The 22,500-nt window shown below is 44.5% G+C and overlaps 1 protein-coding gene and 1 long non-coding RNA gene across 5 annotated transcripts in view; one reads left to right on the forward strand and one right to left on the reverse strand.

Annotated features, from left to right (window-relative positions):
* Nucleotides 1-3,088, forward strand: part of LOC147015567 (uncharacterized) — a 12,347-nt gene extending 9,259 nt beyond the window's left edge. Inside the window, exon 3 of the long non-coding RNA XR_015050375.1 lies at nt 2,707-3,088. This is a non-coding gene — a long non-coding RNA (uncharacterized LOC147015567). The remainder of the gene's footprint in view (nt 1-2,706) is intronic.
* The window catches only part of LOC147015566 (ectonucleoside triphosphate diphosphohydrolase 8-like), a 64,298-nt gene extending 46,372 nt beyond the window's left edge, over nt 1-17,926 (reverse strand). The window contains exon 1 of one of the 4 annotated variants that reach the window (XM_085850431.1): nt 17,780-17,926. The gene's annotated coding sequence lies outside the window, so the exon portion shown is untranslated. Of the gene's footprint in view, nt 1-17,485; nt 17,623-17,779 lie in introns of those variants that run through there. The other 3 variants (XM_085850428.1, XM_085850430.1, XM_085850433.1) reach the window with 3 other exon arrangements.
* Between the last annotated feature and the right edge of the window lie 4,574 nt (nt 17,927-22,500).

Genomic DNA, 22,500 nt, shown 5'->3' on the forward strand with positions numbered 1-22,500 from the left:
GTGGATCACATACCTCCCTCCACCCCATAATGCCCGATCCACGAGAACATGTCTGGCCCATTACATTTTTGAAGAGGAGGAGGAGATTGGGACCATACTCTGTGTAGTGTTGGTGCTGCCCAAGCAGTCTCCTTGGTCTCCTATTTTTAGTCTCCTATTGCACACAATCCTGGATGGGTCGCCACTCCGACACAGTATACCAGCATGCTGGCACTCATTTTGCCGACCTCAGAAGGATGACAGGTCGAGTTAACCCCACCTGGTATTAATTAAACAGCTGAGCGGGATTTGAACTCAGGACCCTTGGATCCAAAGCCCCCCACCCTAACCATTAAGCCAACACCATATTTTTGAGATATCATGAGAGATATATATATATATATATATATATATATATATATATATATATATATATATATATATATATATATATATATATATATATATATATATATCATTTCTGAGCCCCATCTCTCAATGGTGAAGAATCACTTTAAAATTATAGTAGTCGGATCCGGATCCGGATCTTCACCAAAATCGAATCAGTTCGTCCTTGTCACACACCCAAATTTCATCCAGATCTGTCCACAACCTTTTGAGATATCCTGTACACAGACAAACAGACAGAAAGGGGTGAAAATATAACCTCCTTCACTTTCGGTGGTGGAGGTAATAACCAATTGCTTTAGAAACAGTCATGAGGACAGAGGAAAACATGATCGCTCATACGCTGCTGAGGTTAAAAGTTTAAACCTCCACCACCCATCATCATCATCATAAGATATGGGATAAAACTTGGCTACTATGGGCATGGGGCACGTAACGAAGCATTCAGGCATGCACACACATTCATGGAGAGTCCATTTACAGATACAAGTGTACCCATATGTACCACGTCCATGTGTGCTGGCTACGTACCTCTACCTTGTAACAACTGCCAACTGTACATCCTGATCGGGACATGAACTGGACCGCCATCAACTGTAGGGGGCTCAGAAAGAGGCTTAAGCATCCAATCAAGCACTCCAAAGAAATGGTTGATAAGGAACGGCTGGCTTGGCAAGCGATGGCAATCTGATTGGTAATGGCACATACCAGCAAAAAACAAAACATCACCGATTTCTTAACATTTCAGATTTCACTCCAGATTTGAGGTTTTTAGTCCACATGTTCCGATCCTCAATATTCAAATAATATTTCCAATATATACTTTAATTAGTCCGTGAGAGTAGATTGTAAAAAAATTGCATCATAATCGCTCCAAGCTCCTCATTTAAAAAAAATATAGCACCGACACAAGGGATGTGTGCAGCGATTTGTAAGTATGTGGATGAGACATTCGATTATATCACTGAGGAAAGTGAAAAATAATATGTTGAGCGCTTTATCGTTGATAAACCGTTGTGGCCCGTTCCAACTCAAGACATTGTTGAGTAGGCCAAACAAAATGGCAAAGTAAGATCCCAGCGAGGGAGAGTGAGGTGAGCTACCAGCTCAGTGGGGTAGAGTTTCTTCTTCTTCTTCTTCTTCTTCTTCGTTTTGGTTCCAATATTGGCTTGAGCATGCATTAAAGCAAACAAATTGTTATCTCTGCTTTGTTATCCTCATTGTCTTTATTGGCTTATAGTCCACAAAAGATATCGGTGAATGAAAATTACTTTTCCTTTTATTTGGCCAACTAAATCCAAACCCGGTGGGTTAGATAGTTTCTTCTCTTTTATTTCGGTTCTGGTATCGGCTCGAGCATGCATTAAACATAAACAAATTTTTGTCTCCCTCACATCCATTGGGACCAGTACCATTGGAACATGTATTGCAAAGCATTTCTCACTCTTGTTATCATTACTTTTGCTGGTGCTCGAGCTGTAAAGTAAATGATGAGCCATCCTGTCCCAGCTGTGCTTGCCTCTTCATCACCACTTGTCCTCTGACACCCCAATCGAGCTTCAGATCTTTAAGGATCACATCTCTTAAGTCATTTTCAGGATACACCTTTTTTGTTGTTGGCTGCATTGGTTGAGCATGTGTGCAAAATGGCCTAGATATTTTCGGCAATGTTTGGTTATATTAAAAAAAGTAATGAATAAAATATTATTTTCTTTACAAGGAACTACAACACATTTGGCCCATGAGGCCTGCACAATGGTTTTCAACCTATGGTTGTTTATTTGTGCTATATCTTTTCAAATGGTGAGCATCAAGCAAGAAAGCAGCCCATACCATTTTAAGTCTTTGGTATGACCCCGCTGGGGTCAGATTTGAACCACCAACCTTCCAGACGAAGAGCAGACGCTCTAACCATAACACCACCAAGGCTGGTTGATCATTGTCTGAATATCCTAGTTGCAGCCTCACTTCCTGTGTGGTAATATACTGAGACGATTGTTCTCTGTTCAAAATACCTAAATAATCAGACGCACGCACGCACACACCTTGCTGTGCCAGCAGAGGGCAATGCATCATGCAGTGCGCATGCGGTTCCCATCTCAATCAGATCGTTATCTCTTGATATTGAAACGAGGAAAATGTTGACAAACTTTTGTTCCCCAAAAGAAAATAACACTTTGGTGGAGAAAGGGGGTGTTGTTTAGCCAAACAAACTCTGACAAATGTCATACTGAGGTCTGAAAAGTTTCTGTGCAACTCCATATGCAGGGTGGCCATAAAGTCTGGAAACATAGATAATATTACGTCATTCTGTTGCAGTTTGAATGTGTCCTTGTCGAAAGACGAATGCATTGAGGTGACACTGCTGAGTGGACGCGAGGGCTGGTCATATCGACGGATTGTAGAGCACAACGTATGTCATCCTGGAAGAGCTGCTGTCTCCCATAGACAGTGGGGAAGCTGGTTCAAAAATTCAACGATACAGGCAGTGTGTTGGACATTGTGCAGGGATTGATGGAAATTGCTGCATTTTGCATAGCACATTGAACTGTGCATTTCTCATGAGGGACACATTGAACATATCATGTATTGTTATGTAATGTCAATAAACCATATATAATGTATATTCGCCTATGTTTCCAGACTTTATGGCCATGACATTATATATATATATATATATATATATATATATATATATATATATATATATATATATATATATATATATATATATATATATATATATATATATATATATATATATATATATATATAATTGTTACAGTTCTAGGAACAAACAGACAGTTGTCCTGAGTTAATTATGCCATTAGTACAAGTGCAGATAGATCCCTTCCTTTTGTTTAGTGGGAAAGCAAAGGGGTGCGTTCCGATGGCTTTTAGTTAGGTTAATAAATCATTTTCTCCCCTTTTATTTGATCCACGGTACCTTCATCTCACTTGTGACCCTCGTCTCGTCTCGTCTCCTGAGCCCAAATCCTGATGGGCACTTTGGGCTGGACAAGCGCTTCCACCGTCTACCCACTGTCTCCGGAGTCTCGTTTTCTGAGGCAGAATCCCGAAGTTCGCTGTGAAAGCTGCATCGGTTTCCACCTTTCCAAACCCAGACATGGCAGTGTGGGCAGTCCTGACCAGTGTCTGGCCGAAACCCCGCCCAGAAAGGCGGACCACATGAAGGCCCGGTCCAATCGGGACGGACAATGACGTCGGCTTTGCCATGGCTCCAACCTGAACTCCGTGATCTATAAAGTACGGGACAATCTTCAGAGTTGAGTTGGATGCGAGGGAAGGTTGTCGTTGGATTTGAAAGGTCGCGGTTGGTTGTTGAAAGGGAGAAGTCGGAGTTGGTGGATGCGAAGGACCTCGACCAAGCCTCTGTCTGGTCCTGCTACTGCTGATCCCCGCCTTGGACTCCGCTCTTCTCCACAGACCCGATATCCACACGTGCGGCTGTGGACCAAACTACACAACCTTTGTCGGGTGCCGCACCATGGAGCACCCTTTCCCCAGAACGCTCAGGCAGCCTAAACTGTGACCTCAACTCCCTCCCACCCTGGCTGCAGAAGACCTTTTTTCTTTTCATTGGGTTTATTTTGTCCAAGTGTGTGTCAGAGTGTGTTGGCGCCTGTCTGTTAGATAAGCCTGTTTAAGATTTTTATTGTTGTGATTGTCATTGCTTTTATTAGCCTCGCGTTAAGTCTGCACTGTCCGCTTTTGTAAGTTGCTTGTGAATTGTCGCACCACACCTCTCTCATCTTTCCCCTACGTAACATACCCAATAAACCTTTTTGTTGTGCCACATGCTTTTCCTCGCTTATTGTAAATAAATAATTGTAGCAATGTTCCCAGTTCGTTTTTGTCTTTTCCTCCATTGGTCCAGCATGGTTCGAATCTGAGTTTAGCTGGGTCTTTATTCCCAACAAGCCGTTCCTTCTAGCCGGTACGTCCTTGGCAGTTCCGCTCGGCTGCATCCGATCCGGAAAAATAGTTGGTACAGTGATCCAGTTCGGACAAGGAGTACGAGGGCGTGGTTCCCCGGTAGTCAAAACCGCGTGGTTAATTAGGTAACTTGATTCTCGACAGGAGGACCCTATGCCACGCGGTTGAGGTATTGGCGTCCACGGTCAGTTAAGCGACCCGCCGAGTCACGGAATTATCCGTGAGCGACAGCGTACAATTCCGGGGAGTGTGGTGGGAATCGACGCAACTTCCCCCACCTAGTGGTCGTCTCTCTGCCAGACCCCGGCCCACAACAATATATACATACATATATAATATAATATAATATAATATACATATGTTTTTATTGTTGAAGAAGAGGAAGGCGCTTCCAACCAAAAGTAAAAAACGAGATCGACTCCACTAATTTGAGCAAAAAAGCAAGAGCAGACCCGGTCTCAGGGCAACGTTTTGCTGGTTTCATCAGGCACAATACATACATATATATATATATATATATATATATATATATATATATATATATATATATATATATATATATATATATATATATATATATATATATATATATATATATATATCTTCTTCTTCTTCTTCTTTCGGCTGCTCCCGTTCGGGGTCGCCACAGCGGATCATCCGTATGATCCGCATTCTGATTTGGCACATGTTTTACGCCGGATGCCCTTCCTGACGCAACCCTGGTCACCTCTTACGACACAGGGATATGGTACACCTATTTTAACCGGGGTATACACCGGCCCAGTACACTGGTACTCATTTCGCCAACCTCGGAAGGATGACAGGCTGAGTCAACCCCCTGGTATATTAATTCAGTGGCCCAACAGGACTTGAACTCAGGACCTTTTGGATCCCAAGCCGCTGCCCTAACCACTGCGCCAACACCACGCTATATACACACACACACACACACACACACACACACACATATACACACACACACAGTGGGGAGAACAAGTATTTGATACACTGCCGATTTTGCAGGTTTTCCCACTTACAAAGCACGTAGAGGTCCGTAATTTTTATCATAGGTACACTTCAACTGTGAAAGATGGAATCTAAAACAAAAATTCTGAAAATCACATTGTATGATTTTAAAATAATTAATTTTCATTTTATTGCATGAAATAAGTATTTGATCACCTCCCAACCAGGAAGAATTCCGGCTCTCACAGACCTGTTAGTTTTGTCTTTAAGAAGCCCTCACATTCTCCACTCATTACAATTACATTACAATATACTGCATTAACTGCACCTGTTTGAACTCGTTATCTGCATAAAAGACAGCTGTCCGCACTCAATCAATCAGACTCCAACCTCTCCACAATGGGCAAGACCAAAGAGCTGTCTAAGGACATCAGGGACAAAATTGTAGACTTGCACAAGGCTGGGATGGGCTACAGGACAATAGGCAAGCAGCTTGGTGAGAAGGCAACAACTGTTGGCACAATTATTAGAAAATGGAAGAAGTTCAAGATAAGTCAATCTCCCTCAGTCTGGGGCTCCATGCAAGATCTCACCTTGTGGAGCCTCAATGATCATGAGAAAGGTGAGGGATCAGCCCAGAACTACACGGCAGGACCTGGTCAATGAGCTGAAGAGAGCTGGGACCACAGTATCAAAGAAAACCATAAGTAACACACTACGCCGTCATGGATTAAAATCCTGCAGCGCACGCAAGGTCCCTCTGCTCAAGCCAGCGCATGTCCAGGCCCATCTGAAGTTTGCCAATGAACATCTGGATGATCCAGAGGAGGAATGGGAGAAGGTCATGTGGTCTGATGAGACCAAAATAGAGCTTTTTGGTTTAAACGCCACTCACCGTGTTTGGAGGAAGAAGAAGGATGAGTACAACCCCAAGAACACCATCCCAACCGTGAAGCATGGAGGTGGAAATATCATTCTTTGGGGATGCTTTTCTGCAAAGGGGACAGGACGACTGCACCGTATTGAGGGGAGGATGGATGGGGTCATGTATCGCGAGATCTTGTCCAACAACCTCCTTCCCTCAACAAGAGCATTGAAGATGGGGCGTGGCTGGGTCTTCCAGCATGACAACGACCCGAAACACAGCCAGGGCAACTAAGGAGTGGCTCCGTAAGAAGCATCTCAAGGTCCTGGAGTGGCCGAGCCAGTCTCCAGACCTGAACCCAATAGTTGATCTTTGGAGGGAGCTGAAAGTCTGTGTTGCCCAGCGACAGCCCCGAAACCTGAAGGATCTGGAGAAGATCTGTATGGAGGAGTGGGCCAAAATCCCTGCTGCAGTCTGTGCAAACCTGGTTAAGAACTACAGGAAACGTCTGATCTCTGTAATTGCAAACAAAGGTTTCTGTACCAAATATTAAGTTCTGTTTTTCTGATGTATCAAATACTTATTTCATGCAATAAAATGCAAATTAATTATTTAAAAATCATACAATGTGATTTTCAGGATTTTTGTTTAAGATTCCGTCTTTCACAGTTGAAGTGTACCTATGATGAAAACTACAGACCTCTACGTGCTTTGTAAGTGGGAAAACCTGCAAAATCGGCAGTGTATCAAATACTTGTTCTCCCGACTGTATATATATATGTATATATGTATGTTATCCCTGTGTGTCGTAAGAGGCGACCAGGGTTGCGTCAGGAAGGGCATCCGGCGTAAAAAACCTATGCCAAATCATTATGCGGACAACAAAACGAATTTCCAGACCGGATCGGTCGAGGCCCGGGTTACCAACGACCGCCACCAGTACCGGTAGTCAGCAGGGTACCGGGGGAAATTGTGCTACTGCTGGGCGAAGGAGGAGAAGGAGACGGGGAAGGCGAGTCCGGAGGCAGTGGCAGAGGGGGAAGGGTAGAAGTGTGGAGGTGAGAGTTGGAACTCTGAATGTTGAGACGATGACTGACAAAGGGCGAGAGTTGGCTGATATGATGGAGAGAAGAAAGGTGGACATACTGTGTGTACAAGAGACCAAGTGGATGGGGAGTAAGGCTAGGAGCATTGGAGGTGGTTTCAAACTGTTCTTCCATGGTGTGGATGGGAGGAGAAATGGTGTTGGGGTAATCCTGAAGGAAGATTATGTCAAGAGGGTATTGGAGGTGAGGAGAGTGTCTGACCGAGTGATGAGTGTGAAGTTGGAAATTGAAGGGGTGATGATGAATGTCATCAGTGCATATGCCCCACATATGGGGTGTGAGATGGAGGATAAAGAAGATTTCTGGAGTGAGTTAGATGAAGTGGTGGAGAGTGTATCCAAGGATGAAAGAGTGGTGATTGGAGCGGATTACAATGGGCATGTTGGGGAAGGGAAGAAAGAGGATGAGGAGGTGATGGGTCTCATCAAGAGAGAAGAGACGGTCTCAACAAGAGAAATGTGGAAGGGCAAATGGTGGTAGAGTTTGCAAAAAGAATGGAAATGGCAGTGGTAAATACGTATTTCAAGAAGGAGGAGGAACACAGGGTGACATACAAGAGTGGAGGAAAGTGCACACAGGTGGATTACATCTTAAGCAGGAGATGCAACCTGAAAGAGATTAGTGACTGTAAGGTTGTGGCAGGGGAGAGTGTAGCTCGACAACATCGATTGGTGGTCTGCAGGATGACTTTAGAGGTGAGGTTGAGGAAGAGAGCGAGGGCTGAACCAAGGACCAGATGGTGGAAGCTGAAGGAGGAAGACTGTTGCGTGAAATTTAGGGAGGAGGTGAGACAGGCGTTGGATGGTGGTAAAGATGGGTGGGATTATTGGGCAACGACAGCAGAAGTGGTGAGGGAGATGGCTAGGAAGGTAGTTGGTGTGACATCTGGACAGAGGAAGGAAGATAACGAGACTTGGTGGTGGAACGAGGAAGTACAGGAAAGTACAAGGAAGAAGGGGTTGGCGAAAAGGAAATGGGATAGTCAGAGAGATGAAGAAAGTAGGCAGGAGTACAAGGAGTGGCGGCGAAAGGCAAAAAGAGAGGTGGCAAAGGCCAAGGAAAAGGCATATGACGAGCTGTATGAGAAGTTGGATACAAAAGAAGGGGAAAAGGATTTATACCGATTGGCAAGACAGAGGGACCGAGCTGGGAAGGATGTGCTGCAGGTTCGGGTGATAAAGGACGCAAATGGGAATGTGCTGACGAGCGAGGAGAGTGTTTTGAGAAGGTGGATGGAGTACTTTGAGGAGCTGATGAATGAAGAAAATGAGAGAGAGAAGGTTGGAAGAGGTGGAGATAGTGAATCTGGAAGTGGGGTGGATCAGTAAGGATGAAGTGAGGACTGCTATGAAGAAGATGAAAAGTGGAAAGGCGGTTGGCCCAGATGGTATACCAGTGGAGGCATGGAAGTGCTTAAGAAAGATGGCAGTGGGGTTGTTAACCAGATTGTTTAATAAAGTCTTTGAAAGTGAGATGATGCCGGAGGAGTGGAGATTATATTAAGTGGACTGGTTCCGATTTTCAAGAATGAGGGTGATGTGCAGAGCTGTGGAAATTACAGAGGGATAAAGTTGTTAAGCCACACCATGAAGTTGTGGGAAAGAGTCGTGGAAGCTCGGTTGAGAGGAGAGGTGACGATTTGTGAGCAGCAATATGGGTTTATGCCAGGAAAGAGCACCACTGATGCAATGTTTGCTTTGAGAATGTTAATGGAGAAGTATAGGGAAGGCCAGAAGGAGTTACATTGTGTGTTTGTGGATTTAGAGAAAGCTTATGATAGGGTGCCAAGAGAGGAGTTGTGGCATTGTATGAGGAAGTCGGGAGTGGTGGAGAAGTATGTGGGGATCGTGCAGGATATGTATGAGGACAGTGTCACAGCGGTGAGGTGTGCGGTAGGAATGACAGACCGGTTTAAGGTAAAAGTGGGATTGCACCAAGGATCGACTCTGAGCCCTTTCCTGTTTGCAATGGTGATGGACAGGTTGACGAACGAGATCAGACTGGAGTCTCCATGGACTATGATGTTCGCGGATGACATCATGATCTGTAGGGAGAGTATGGAGCAGGCTGAGGTACGCACTGGAGAGAAGGGGAATGATAGTCAGTCGGAGTAAGACGGAGTACATGTGCTTAAATGAGAGGGAGGGTGGTGGTATGGTGCGGTTGCAAGGAGTTGAGGTGGGGAAGGTGGATTGGTTTAAATACTTGGGAACAACTGTCCAAAGTAACAGAGAGTGTGGGAGAGAAGTGAAAAAGAGAATGCAGGCAGGATGGAGTGGTTGGAGAAGAGTTGCAGGAGTGATTTGTGACAGAAGGGTAGCTGCAAGAGTGAAGGGGAAAGTATATAAGACGGTAGTGAGACCAGCTCTGTTGTATGGTTTGGAGGCGATGGCACTAACAAAAAGATAGGAAACGGAGCTGGAGGTGGCAGAGTTAAAGATGCTGCAATTCTCGGTGGGAGTGAGAGGGATGGATAGGATAAGAAATGAGGATATTAGAGGGACAGCGCAGGTAGGACGGTTTGGAGACAAAGTGAGAGAGGCAAGATTGAGATGGTTTGGACATGTGCACAGGAGGGAAATGGAGTATATCAGGAGAAGGATGTTGAAGATGGAGCCGCCAGACAGGAGGAGAAGAGGAAGGCCAAAGAAGAGGTTCATGGATACGGTGAGGGCGGATATGTGGGTGGTTGGAGTGTCAATGGAAAATGTGGAGGATAGAGCGAAATGGAGACTGTTGATCCGCTGTGGTGACCCCTAATGGGAGCTCGCCGAAAGAAGATATATATATATATATATATAAATATATATATATATATATATATATATATATATATATATATATATATATATATGTGTGTAAATGGGCCTAATTCTTCCCAGCTTTGTGGAGTCAGCATGCCAACGAGGACTTTATGGGGAATGCTTTTGGCTCATCTTTTAGGAACTGATTGGTGAGGCCTGATGTTCGATTTAAGGGGATTTGTGACTGGATTTGCGCTTTGTTCTTGGTGGCAGCAAAAACTCCCCTACTCTTCGTGAAAGACAACGTGGTATCTTTACATTTGCCATCTGATGAGACAACAGACAAAGTAAATCTGAGGGACGGCGCACTTTGTGATGCAATGCGTTACCTGCAAAACATCAATCCAACAGTTATATTGGGTCGATAATCAAAGCCAGACTAAAAGCTCAAATGTAAGTGCACTCACTATACTTCTACTCCATTCCGGTCATGTATTGCGTGTGACTCGAACTCTGAAATAAAATGACACTTCAGGCTAAAAACACAACACACAGTGAAAAGGAAGGAGGACGACCTACAATGATAAGGTGGTGAACAATAAAAATTATAAAATATTAAAAGGTAGAATTCTGTCTTGCATAACAATTAATTTGGAAGGAAATGCTCCAAGTGTTTAGATAATTAGACGCGTAAAGATTGCTGAGCGGGACTTGTGTGTTTGATTGCTTGTTTTAAGAACCCTGTGAGAATGTTTTTGTTTCAAATTACAGGCACGTGCCATCATGTGTCACGGGACTTTGGACAAAACAATCCAAATTGCACTCATTTGTGTGGGGTCTTCACATCCTTGTGCATTTCCTTTCGAACAGTTTGCTTGGGTTTAAATATACACAGTACGATCGGGTACCCGGCGTTGCCGTGTGCTGTTATAATCTTGTTGGCATCTTGAAGAAATCAAAAAAATATATATTTTTTGGGGGGTGGGGGGTGGGGGGGCCTAAAACACTTCCCAACATCCATGAAGGAATGGGGTCATGGATCATTTAATATTACACTTCTCAATGCTACAAATACTTAGGCACTATAGAGTGATAAAAATATTAAAAAAAAATCTAACTTTAAAAAAATTCCCAAAACTTTTTTTGCCTAAAACATTCCCCGGCACTCACTGATGAACCTTTGAAAGTTTCATGAAGATCCGTTTGGGCATCTCCGAGAAAAACAATGGAGACACACAGACAGACAGACAAATACCTCTCTTGTTGTACACAGTAGAGATATATATATATATATATATATATATATATATATATATATATATATATATATATATATATATATATATATATATATATATATATATATCGGATTGGGGTTGGAAAAATGTTTTCCTTTTGGTTCCAAAGATTGAAAATGTGGTACCTGTGTGTTATTGTGTGTCTATGCACAAGACTTGCGCTGCTGCATTCACCACAAGCTTCTTCTGCAATCTATTTTTTTCTTTTTTTTCGCCAAACAAGGCAAAAAAAAAAACTTCCTACTCGAATATCCCGTTTTAAGTTAATACAAGTCTGAAGACGATGGTGGTTCACGAGCGGTATTTGACGATGTAGATTGTTTCAGAATTCAAGGATGAGACAGTGTGATAATGTTTGACCAAATTATAAAAAATGATCAACATGATAAACCCGGTTTTGTTCAACAACTTTCAAAATTTGACCTTTGCATAACCTTTAAAAGGTCACAAAACAATGTTGTGGACATTAAAATAAGGATCCAGGATACGTGCTATAGCTTATTGGAGTTAGTTCGGCGAAGAAGGTCAAAAACCCGGTTTTCGATTCCCACAGCTTTTGAAAATTTGACCTTTAAAAGGTCAAAGGTCAAGGATTATGACCTTTGGTGCAAAACTTCCTCTGGAACATTCCAGGAACAATATAACGTCATATTGGCTGTATGGCATTTCGCACTCATCGGATTATCCATACTTTGATGAAATCAGCGTAAAAACAAACTTGAAGGGGGCGCCACGGGCAAGGTGTTCGAGATAGAGCAAAATGTTTTCAAGACTTTAGATGGGGAATGACCTCAAGATTATGCATAAAAAAAATATTGTCATCCAAGCTCTCAAAGTTTGGGCAGTCATATGATTTTTATGTCAAAATTCGAAATTTTCTAAGTTCATGACCTTGTGACGAAAATGGGAAAATAAAAAAAAATAAAAAATAAAAAAATAATAATAATAAAAATCGAGCTCCGTGGAGCTATGCAGGAGCCATTGGGCTAACCAAATACCGAAACCATTGCCAGATTCGACAAACCCCTCGGAGAAGATAGATTTTTAATGTCAAAATTCGCAATTTTCTAAGTTCGTGACGTTGTGACCTTGACCTTGGGAAGAAAATGAAAAAAAAAAAAAACGAACTCCATGGGGCTATGCAGGTGCCATTGGGCTAACCAAATACCGAAACCCCTGTCAGATTCGACAAACCCCTCAGAAAAGATGCAAATTGAAATCTGCTACCCCCTAAAAACACATGTTTTTTGGGTGTGGCTCCACCCTAATGGGCGCACCACGCCCATTTTCAGGAAAACAACTCGATCATGATATAAACCTCCCACCAAAATTTTGTCAGGATTGGATCAAAACCCACAGAGCTATGCTCGGGCCAGACAGACATACAGACACACAACAATAACGAATATAGTGGTCACTTATTTTTTCGTGAACCAAAAAATGCTGATGACAGTGGAGAAGATCCACCCAGCTGGCTAAGGCTCAGGTCTGGCAGTTTGATCACCGAGTGGTCTTCATTTGGGTTTGTGAAGACATCGTGTGCCTGGTGTTTTGTATCTTCAAGGGGGTGGGGTCATGGAATTAGCTCTGGGGTGTTGAGGGGGGGGGGGGTGGGGAAGGAGTGTGTGTTCATTCTCACATGTCACAATCTGCACCTTGCAGGAAGATAATCTCTCATCTCTACCCCTCCCCCCCCCCCCAACAACACACTCCTTGGGAGAGGAAGTCACCACATACCAGGCACACTATGCCTGCACAGTCCTGGATAAAGACCACCCGGTGGTCAAAATGTCAGACCTGATCTTTACTATTGAGCAGCCACTTGTGATGGTAACCATTGGTTTTGAATTCTCCATCAGGTTTTTTTTGTTTCTGCAAAAATAAAAAATGTTTTGTTTTTTTTCACCGGCTGTCTTGTTCAAGATTGCATTTCTCAAGTTCCTCAAATGTACATTAAAAACAAAACCATGTTAAAAAGTTCTCAGAATGAGAAGTTTCAAAATGTTCATAATCATTTTCAAAAGTAATTCAAACACGAGTATGCCAACGTTTTGTTATTTTTCAATATTCAATTGCATAGAAAGAATACATTAATTTACTTTTTACTGAGTAATGAGAATACACGAGTTATACCCGCTTTCACCGGGAGTATGGTGTCAGTACACTGTCCCTGCTCAAAGTCCAGCTTCTTTTTAGTGTGATGGAGGTGTGAACGTCTCCTTTTAGTAATAGTAAAACCTGTTCCCTCTGGGAGCAAAAAAAAAAAAAAAAAAAGGCATCACTACCTTCTCCCTCTGGCAGGGATCATCGGTTACATCACTTGCACCACCACTCCCTGTGTACAGGTGAAAATTGCAAGTCATCTCCTCATGGCAGGGGGCAGAATGGAGGATAGAGTGGGAATTACACTGTGCCCATGACCTGACCCTGGATAACCCGAGCATGTATGCAAGATTTGGTGGAAATTGGCCCAGCCGTTTTCAAATCTATAATTATCATACATACACGCAAACGATTCCCTTATTTTCATACAATTCATATCTACGCATCGTTAGGCTAATTTTATCTTTGAATACGGTCCGACAGGTATTTGAACATGGTCCGACAGTTGCACTTGCTTCTGAACTGCCCGATCTGGATTTCATTCCCATCCCAAGCAATAAAACTGCACGATTCGTTTTGTGCAAGCAAGGCATTGCATTACAAACTGCACTTTCCATCAGATGGCTGTAAAGCTGTAGACCCGACTACCACTAAAGCACCGGTTGCTACTGCTTGACGTTAAAGATCCCACGATGTTTTCCACGAAGAGTGGGTGAGCTGTTATCGGTACCCTGAACAAATTCAACATTCCTGTCCCGATTCTCATCAATCCACACTTGGCAAGTGTCCCTCTCAATATGTGTTGGGGGAAGCCATCACCCTGCAGTGGACTGAACTAAGCTGGATTGATGATAAAACTGTTGTGAACATATCATTTGCGGAGGTTTTTGAGTCGACCACATCTTACATTTTGTATATGTTGACATGATTCTAACAAATTGTATTTGCTACACATAAAGGGCGAGTGACCACCTTCGGCATCTCTGCAGAAAGCCCTACCAGATCTGTATCATGAAGATATATTATTGGCACACGCACTCCGAACAATCTTGGCATGACATCATAATCGTTCCACAACCTGCACCATGATAGTGGGGAGGATTGTGTGTGGAATTTCATTCCAGGGTGAGAGGTCAAAATTTCATTGCAACAGGAATTTGACATCAGATGTCTCACTCTGTGCAACTCGAAAAGTGTTTCTCCCCTCCCCCAATTATACATCGTCAATGTACAGTGTTGACATCTTGAAGAGTGCTAAGGAAAGTGAGAGCATGGGTGGTCTACCTCCAGGGGTGCAATAATGAAAATATGGTGGGTTATGCCTGGGTGACAAGACAGAGAGAGGTACGCACACCCCTCTCTCAGATGACTAATTTGGGTTGAAATATTGGTCCAGCTATAAAATATCACCTTGGTGTTTGGCAGGCAGCGTGATTCATCAATGTTTGTGCGGGTCCCTCGGATGGACAATAAATCGGGAGTCCCGTCTGCTAGCATTGGCTGGTGGATGTTAAATATCCCACGGTGCCTTCATGAACAATAGTTGAGCTATCTCAGACGTCCTGAATAAATTACAAAAATCCCTGCTCTAATCTGCAGGCGGCATCGTTTCAGCAGCACTGTCACACCTCAGGCAAACAATGCTACCTGTAGCCATTTGCTGCATATCAAAGAAGATGATGACAACATGGGGTATGCCATCCTGACAGGGCAAAACTTTGGGGTGCCAGGGTGAAAGGCCAAGGGAGTAGAGGAGAGGGAGGTTTCCAGAAGGTGAGATGTGCAAGGTTCATTGAGGATCTGGAGCACAAACTGCACGCAAGCATACACACATCCAAACAAATACATGAGACATCGCACTTGGCTTCAGACAAACAAAGCCCTCTGACCTTGTAGGAAGTGATGAAACTTTTGGGGGACTGTGGGTCCTTTTGTAACATCACTTTTCTCTACTCCAAAGCAAAGGGTTTGTCCCTGCTCTATCCTCTAAATGTAGAGTGTTAAGAAAGGAAGCAGCACATTCCATATTCAAGATACCGGTGCGATTCGGCCAGGGTCAGAATCGCATTGATGACCTCCTAGCCTGAGAGCGGACGTTCAACCACTATGCAATCAAGTTTGCTTTTTACCCGGGTCTAAATGGCTGGAAGTGAGATGCCAGAAGTGATAGATCAACGTGACTTTTCACTACGGTTCAAGTGGCTGAGGGGAGAGTGGCAGCTAGTGTAAGCCCGTGTGAGCACCGAGGAGATAGCACCGCCGTGTGTTGGTCTATGTGTGCTATCTGGCTGAAAGTCAGTGGGAGAGAATAAGGCATGATCACTGAGGTCATAGAGTCATATGTATGCCCTTGTGTGCTGTGAGACCAAGTACAAGCAGTGGGAGGTGGTCCCATGGCTGCTGCTCGCAGGAGCAATAGTGATTAAAAGAAAGCATCAGTGACACAGGTTTTATAAGCCAGTCCCATGACTATAGGAATTTCCAAAGATTACAATCCGCATTTCATTTTAGAGCAATACGGCAGACTTAGGCGGACGCTTCAAGGTGCCAGCCGGTTGGAGTTCTAAGGGAACCTCAATCATGTGGGTGATTGTTGGGCTGAGGACGAGTGGTGCACAATCAGTCCCATGGCCAAGAGCATAATCGAAAGAATGTACAAGCCGTACTTCTCACCACGATCAACCGCACTCCACAGAACGACTGTGCAGGACGGCCGACTTCGAGGAGTTTCCGCATCTTAGGCGTGGACCGCGAATGATGAGTTTCCATGTGGTATCTGATGGCGGGAGCTGGACCCATCAGACGACCCCATCTACCCCTCCCTTTCCCCAATAAGATGTCAATAATTTTTTTTCTTTAACGTTTCACTCGTTTGCCATGTGTACATTCAAAACCATGAACGTTTGTACCCGAAATGATCTCGTGCAGGTCGTTTCAAAATTCATAACATCCTCATGGCGTTCAATGAAAACACAAACACGTACGCTCAGTTTGAATGATCATCGTTTTGATGCGACACCTACGATTGTCCCCATTTCGGATTGAGCCGAGCCACGCATGTCATCGTGACAAACGGCAGCAGCACATGAACAGCTCGCACGTTCATCACATTCACAGTAATACGTGTACCACCACCATACCTTCATTCTACCTGCTCAACAAACACCGCACCACCACACCTTCATTCTACCTGCTCAACAAACACTGCACCACCACACCTTCATTCTACCTGCTCAACAAACACCGCACCACCACACCTTCATTCTACCTGCTCAACAAACACTGCACCACCACACCTTCATTCTACCTGCTCAACAAACACCGCACCACCATACCTTCATTCTACCTGCTCAACAAACACCGTACCACCACACCTTCATTCTACCTACTCAACAAACACTGCACCACCACACCTTCATTCTACCTGCTCAACAAACACCGTACCACCACACCTTCATTCTACCTGCTCAACAAACACCGCACCACCACACCTTCATTCTACCTGCTCAACAAACACCGTACCACCACACCTTCATTCTACCTGCTCAACAAACACCGTACCACCACACCTTAATTCTACCTGCTCAACAAACACCGTACCACCAACGTAACGTAAATCGATTTGCTCGCACACTGCACACACACCTAAATTCTACCTGCTCAACAAACACCGCACCACCACACCTTCATTCTACCTGCTCAAACACCACACCACCACACCTTAAGTCTACCTGCTCAACAAACACCGCATCACCACACCAAATCGATTTGCTCGCACACTGCACGCACACCTTCATTCTACCTGCTCAACAAACACCGCACCGCCAACGTAAATCGATTTGCTCGCACACTGCACGCACACCTTCATTCTACCCGCTCAAACACCGCACCACCACACCTTCATTCTACCTGCTCAACAAACACCGCACCGCCAACGTAAATCGATTTGCTCGCACACTGCACGCACACCTTCATTCTACCTGCTCAAACACCGCACCTTAAGTCTACCTGCTCAACAAACACCGCACCACCAACGTAAATCGATTTGCTCGCACACACCTTAATGCGTAAAGCGCGCCCTGGCATCAGAGCTCGGGGCGCGGTCACCACAAATCCTCCAGGTTATCTCATAACGGGACCGATCCCGCAGCAATGGGCGCATGGATTCACGGGCCGGGGCGTTTCATCCCACAACGGCAGCACATGACGCACATTAAATGGGGGATCCGAGGTGTTTCACGTGTTCCCAACACGTGCGCGAACGTCGCAATCAGCGAAGCACGAAACTTAGCGCCGCCAAGCACGCGCAGTCACGTGGCTAATTTACGGTTACGCGCAATCCGCGACTCTCACCTTCACGGCGACTCCTGTATCCACGCCGAAAGCACGGAGGACTCGTCCCGCAACCACCTGGCGCAGCACGCACAGCTCTCTGCGCCAAAGCAAATCTCACGGAGCCCGTTGGACCGCAGCCCCGCCCACTCGCTCATCGACCACGCCTTCTACAACAGAACACGCCCACTCTGCGTCTTCCAAGGCTCAGTGAGCTGGGCGAGTATCCTCTTGGAGATGGATGAATCATCTGCAGGAGATGCATATACGTTCGAAGTGGACTACGGGATGAAATGCAGAAAATGGCGTTTTTCGCTTCGATGGGCTGTACAAACTGGTCCCATGACTGTGTTCACCCACAAGTAATCCGCATGTCATCGTCCGGATCCAACTTCTCATTTTGTGTAGCGCCAAGAACCCATACCACCTCGGCGATGCGACTCGACTCGAACGCACCCTCGCATGCAGTTCATATATCGATCGGCTCGTTGGCAGTGGCAGATTAGGAATTTCTTGGGGACGCTGGGAACGCCCAAAAAGAGGAATCCATGTAATTCTCTCCCAAAAACGCCCAAAAGGGGGGTCATCAAGTGGCAAATGCAGCTGAATCCTGCAAATGCAAAGTAATGCACATCAGAAGATATAGCTCCATCATTGTCTTTAGGCTAACTGGTGTTGAATTGCCGGTTGTGGCAGAGATTGTCGATTTGGGAATCTGCATGCAGGCATCACAATTGTTAACGATCCAATGCACCAACGCCCCAAACAGAGCGCGAAGGATGCTTTTTGCCATTCACTGTGCTTTTGCGAAAATCACGCAGGAAATTTTCCAGCACCGATATGCCACACTTGTAAGGTCACACCTGGAATATGGCCTACCTGTGTGGAAGCCGTTTCTTCAGCGGGATAGAAAGATATTCGAGCGGGTTCAGCGATGCGCTACGAGGATGGTAAAAAGTCAAGCACAGTTCTCATATGAGGACTGCTTATCGAACCTACACCTCTTCCCACTAGATTACAGACAAATTGGAGGGGAGTTCATCACTCTCTACTGGATCCTGCACAGAGAACTCCAAGTCTCATTTGAAGAACTGCCTTGTTTCAATCAGGAAGGCCGCCTTCATGGTCACTCCTGGAAACTGACCAAGCCTGCAGCCCGCTGCAGGAGGATAGCAGTCTTCAATACTCATCGACTGGTTAACGTATGGAACAGACTCGACAAAGAAGATGTTCACAGTCTGTCAATACATTTAAAAAAGAGTTTAGATAGGCTGCTGATTCAACAATGGGAGGACCACATTGGGCGCTCTCCTCCTATCCTACCTTCTGACCTGACCTGAACTGACACAAAAAAGAGAATTCAGTGTAATTCTCGCGGAAAAAAAAGCCCCCCAAAAAAGAAAAACTCCATGTAATTCTCGCAAAAAAATGCCCCCCGCAAAAATAAGAGGACAGCAAGTTATTCTCACCTAAAAAGAACTCCGTGTAATTCTCGCAAAAAAAAAAAGCTCATAAAAGAAAACTTGTTATTCACACCAAAAAAAAGAGAACTCTGTGTTAATCTCGCCAAAAAAAAGAGAACTCCGTGTAATTCTCGCCCCCCCCCCCCAAAAAGAACTTGTTATTCTCACCAAAAATGCCTCCCCGCCACCAAAAAGAGAACTCCATGTTATTCTCACCAAAAAAAGAGAACTCCTTGTTATTCTCACTAAAAATGCCCCCCCCTCAAAAAGAGAACTCCATGTTATTCTCACCAAAAAAAGAGAACTCCTTGTTATTCTCACTAAAAATGCCCCCCCCCCAAAGAGAACTCCTTGTTATTCTCACCAAAAAAGAGAACTCCTTGTTATTCTCACTAAAAAAGCCCCCCCAAAAGAGAACTCCTTGTTATTCTCACCAAAATGCCCCCCCTCCAAAAGAGAACTCCATGTTATTCTCACCAAAAGGAGAGAACTCCTTGTTATTCTCGCCAAAAAAAATGAGAAATCCGTGTAATTCTCGCCAACAAATGCCCCCAAAAAGAGAACTCCATGTTATTCTCACCAAAAAAAAGAGAACTCCTTATTATTCTCACTAAAAAAATGCCCCCCCCCCAAAGGAGAACTCCATGTTATTCTCACCAAAATAAAAGAGAACTCCTTGTTATTCTCACTAAAAAATCCCCCCCCCAAAAGAGAACTCCTTGTTATTCTCACCCAAAAAAAAAAGAGAAATCCTTGTTATTCTCACTAAAAATTCCCCTCCCCCCAAAAAAGAGAACTCAATGTTATTCTCACCAAACAAAAGACAACTCCTTGTTATACTCGCCAAAAAAAAGAGAAATCCGTGTAATTCTCGCCAACAAATGCCCCCAAAAAGAGAACTCCATGTTATTCTCACCAAAAAGAAGAGAACTCCTTGTTATTCTCACTAAAAAAATGCCCCCCCCCCCAAAAGAGAACTCCATGTTATTCTCACCAAAAAAAAAAAGAGAACTCCTTGTTATTCTCACTAAAAAATTCTCCAAAAAGAGAACTTGTTATTCTCACTAAAAAATGCCCCCCCCCCCAAAAAGAGAACTCCATGTTATTCTCACCAAACAAAAGAGAACTTGTTATTCTCGCCAAAAAATGAGAAATCCGTGTAATTCTCGCCAACAAATGCCCCCAAAATGAGAACTCCATGTTATTCTCACCAAAAAAGAGAGAGAACTCCATGTTATTCACACCAAAGCTCTATGGCCTGTGTTCCATCCCCACCTGTTCTGTAGACTGCCACTCGCTGCAGCCTCATACCAGGTGACACTGTTCCAATTATCATGGTGGTTTTGTTTTGTTTTCTTTTCCTTTGTTTGAACTGCATTTACTGCAGCAGCATGCTACCACACTTATGGACTGCTCCCTTTGCTGCAGCCTCATACCAGCCACATACCAGTCTCATACCACTCTGCTTCACTTCTTATGCCACAAATTGCCATGACCACGAACTGCACAAACGCAGCTCGGTGGAGAAAGTGGCTCAGTTCTTGTTGCTGCTTCTTTTGTTCATTTTTGTTTAGAAGGCCACGACATTTATGGCCTGTATGCTGGTCAATGGCCTGCTGGTTTGTTTTTGTTAGGTGTGCTGGTGAAGGGCATGAAGAGCATGAAGGTGGCAAGAAGTCAACAGGTGCTCCCCCCCCCCTTTCCACAATTTTCCTTTTGAATTTCTTTAGGTCTTGGGTCAGAAATTGTATATAGTTGTATAGTTGTGTAGATTATTAAAGCCCACCATTTATATGTTTTAGTTTCAAAAATTCCAGCAATTTCGGTGTAGCATAAGGTTATTTGTGTGAGTCAGTTCGGTCATTCCCAACGCATCAGGTGGGACATATCTAGTTTAAATTGTCGCACACACTAAAGGGTAGAGTTAAAACCTACTAGGTAGGGGTAACTTCACCTGCATGTCACACGGTAATGCTAACTTTTAATGGCAATGATGTAACTTTTAACCGATGTCTCCAGCTGTTGGACGACTCAGGGCGAGTCTGGGATAAGGGAAGGGGTAGTGTTACGGATTTCAGAATCAGATCCAATTAATGCATGTAACATTCAGGTCCTCAGACAGTTATTTCCATAAATGCATGTCCAGGATAGACCCATCCCCTTGTCTGGTGGGATTCTAACTCTTTGATGCATTGGAGAAGGGTAAAAAATAGGTTCCCTTTTTCTTATGGGATAACCTTTTCCTCTCTACGACACGTTCATGATGTATTATTTATGTTAGTTTTCCTTTCTGCATGAGCGATATTCACCGTTCGTGCACAAGAGAGATAGCAGTTACCCAATGTAGACTCATTCTATTCCCTTTCCATCAGGACGCATTGGCTTGGAAATAGATGATTTAGGTACACTTTGGAATTACAGGACGACGATTAAACACAGCACAGGCTTTTCCTGAACAGTTATTCTGACGCAGACATGGCTGTGGATCATGTACCTTAGGCATCCACCTTTTTCCATTGACGTTCGACACCCAGCAGCTATCTTTCATTGTCGTTTGACATCCACCTTTTTCCATCAATGTTTGACACCCTGTTCGGCAGCTCTATGGGCGCTGGTTGGCTCTTGTTCATGTCGGGTTGAACGGGGAGGTGATGGCTGCCGTTGATGCTTTGTTAGCACGTCACGTTTTTGCTCGGTAATTCCAGAAAATGGCTGCTTTGTGGCGTTCGCCCATTGCCCAGAACATTGTGTCGTAAGCCAGGCCTGTGTTAATTGGGAGTTGTATCTTGTTCGATGGTGGGGAAGGAATGATCACGGTTGGATTTATTTGGAGGCGGAGGTCACGTGCAGCGATGCGCCAATCAGCAAGTTGGATTTGGCTAAATTCTACTTGAGGCTCCACCCACACTGGTCGCCTATAAAAAGGACGGGAGGACCGCCTTCTTGACGGTTCCTTACAGCTCCTGACCGTTGGTTACAGCCCGTAGCAGGTCCTGACGGTTGGTGATAGTTGGACCGTTCCTACTGGTTCTGCTCGGTACCTGCTCTTGGCGTACCTGATTCTTGGCAACCCTGGATCCTGGGGGTGACGACGTGACGTCGATTGGTGTTCGAGCCTGTTTGCGGGTGGGTGCATGGCGAGGCAGGGCACTGGCAGCAGACCAAGGCACGCTCACACATTTTGGCTAATTTTTAATCGACGCATGATGACTTCTGCCTTGGTAACCCGAGACCAGATTTATTTTCCCCTTGAATGATCTGTGGGTACCCTTGTCTCGT

Source organism: Eptatretus burgeri, chromosome 12, assembly GCF_056783735.1.
Source record: "Eptatretus burgeri isolate ZD-2024b chromosome 12, Ebu_testis_v1, whole genome shotgun sequence".
In the NCBI taxonomy this organism is placed as follows: domain Eukaryota; kingdom Metazoa; phylum Chordata; class Myxini; order Myxiniformes; family Myxinidae; genus Eptatretus; species Eptatretus burgeri.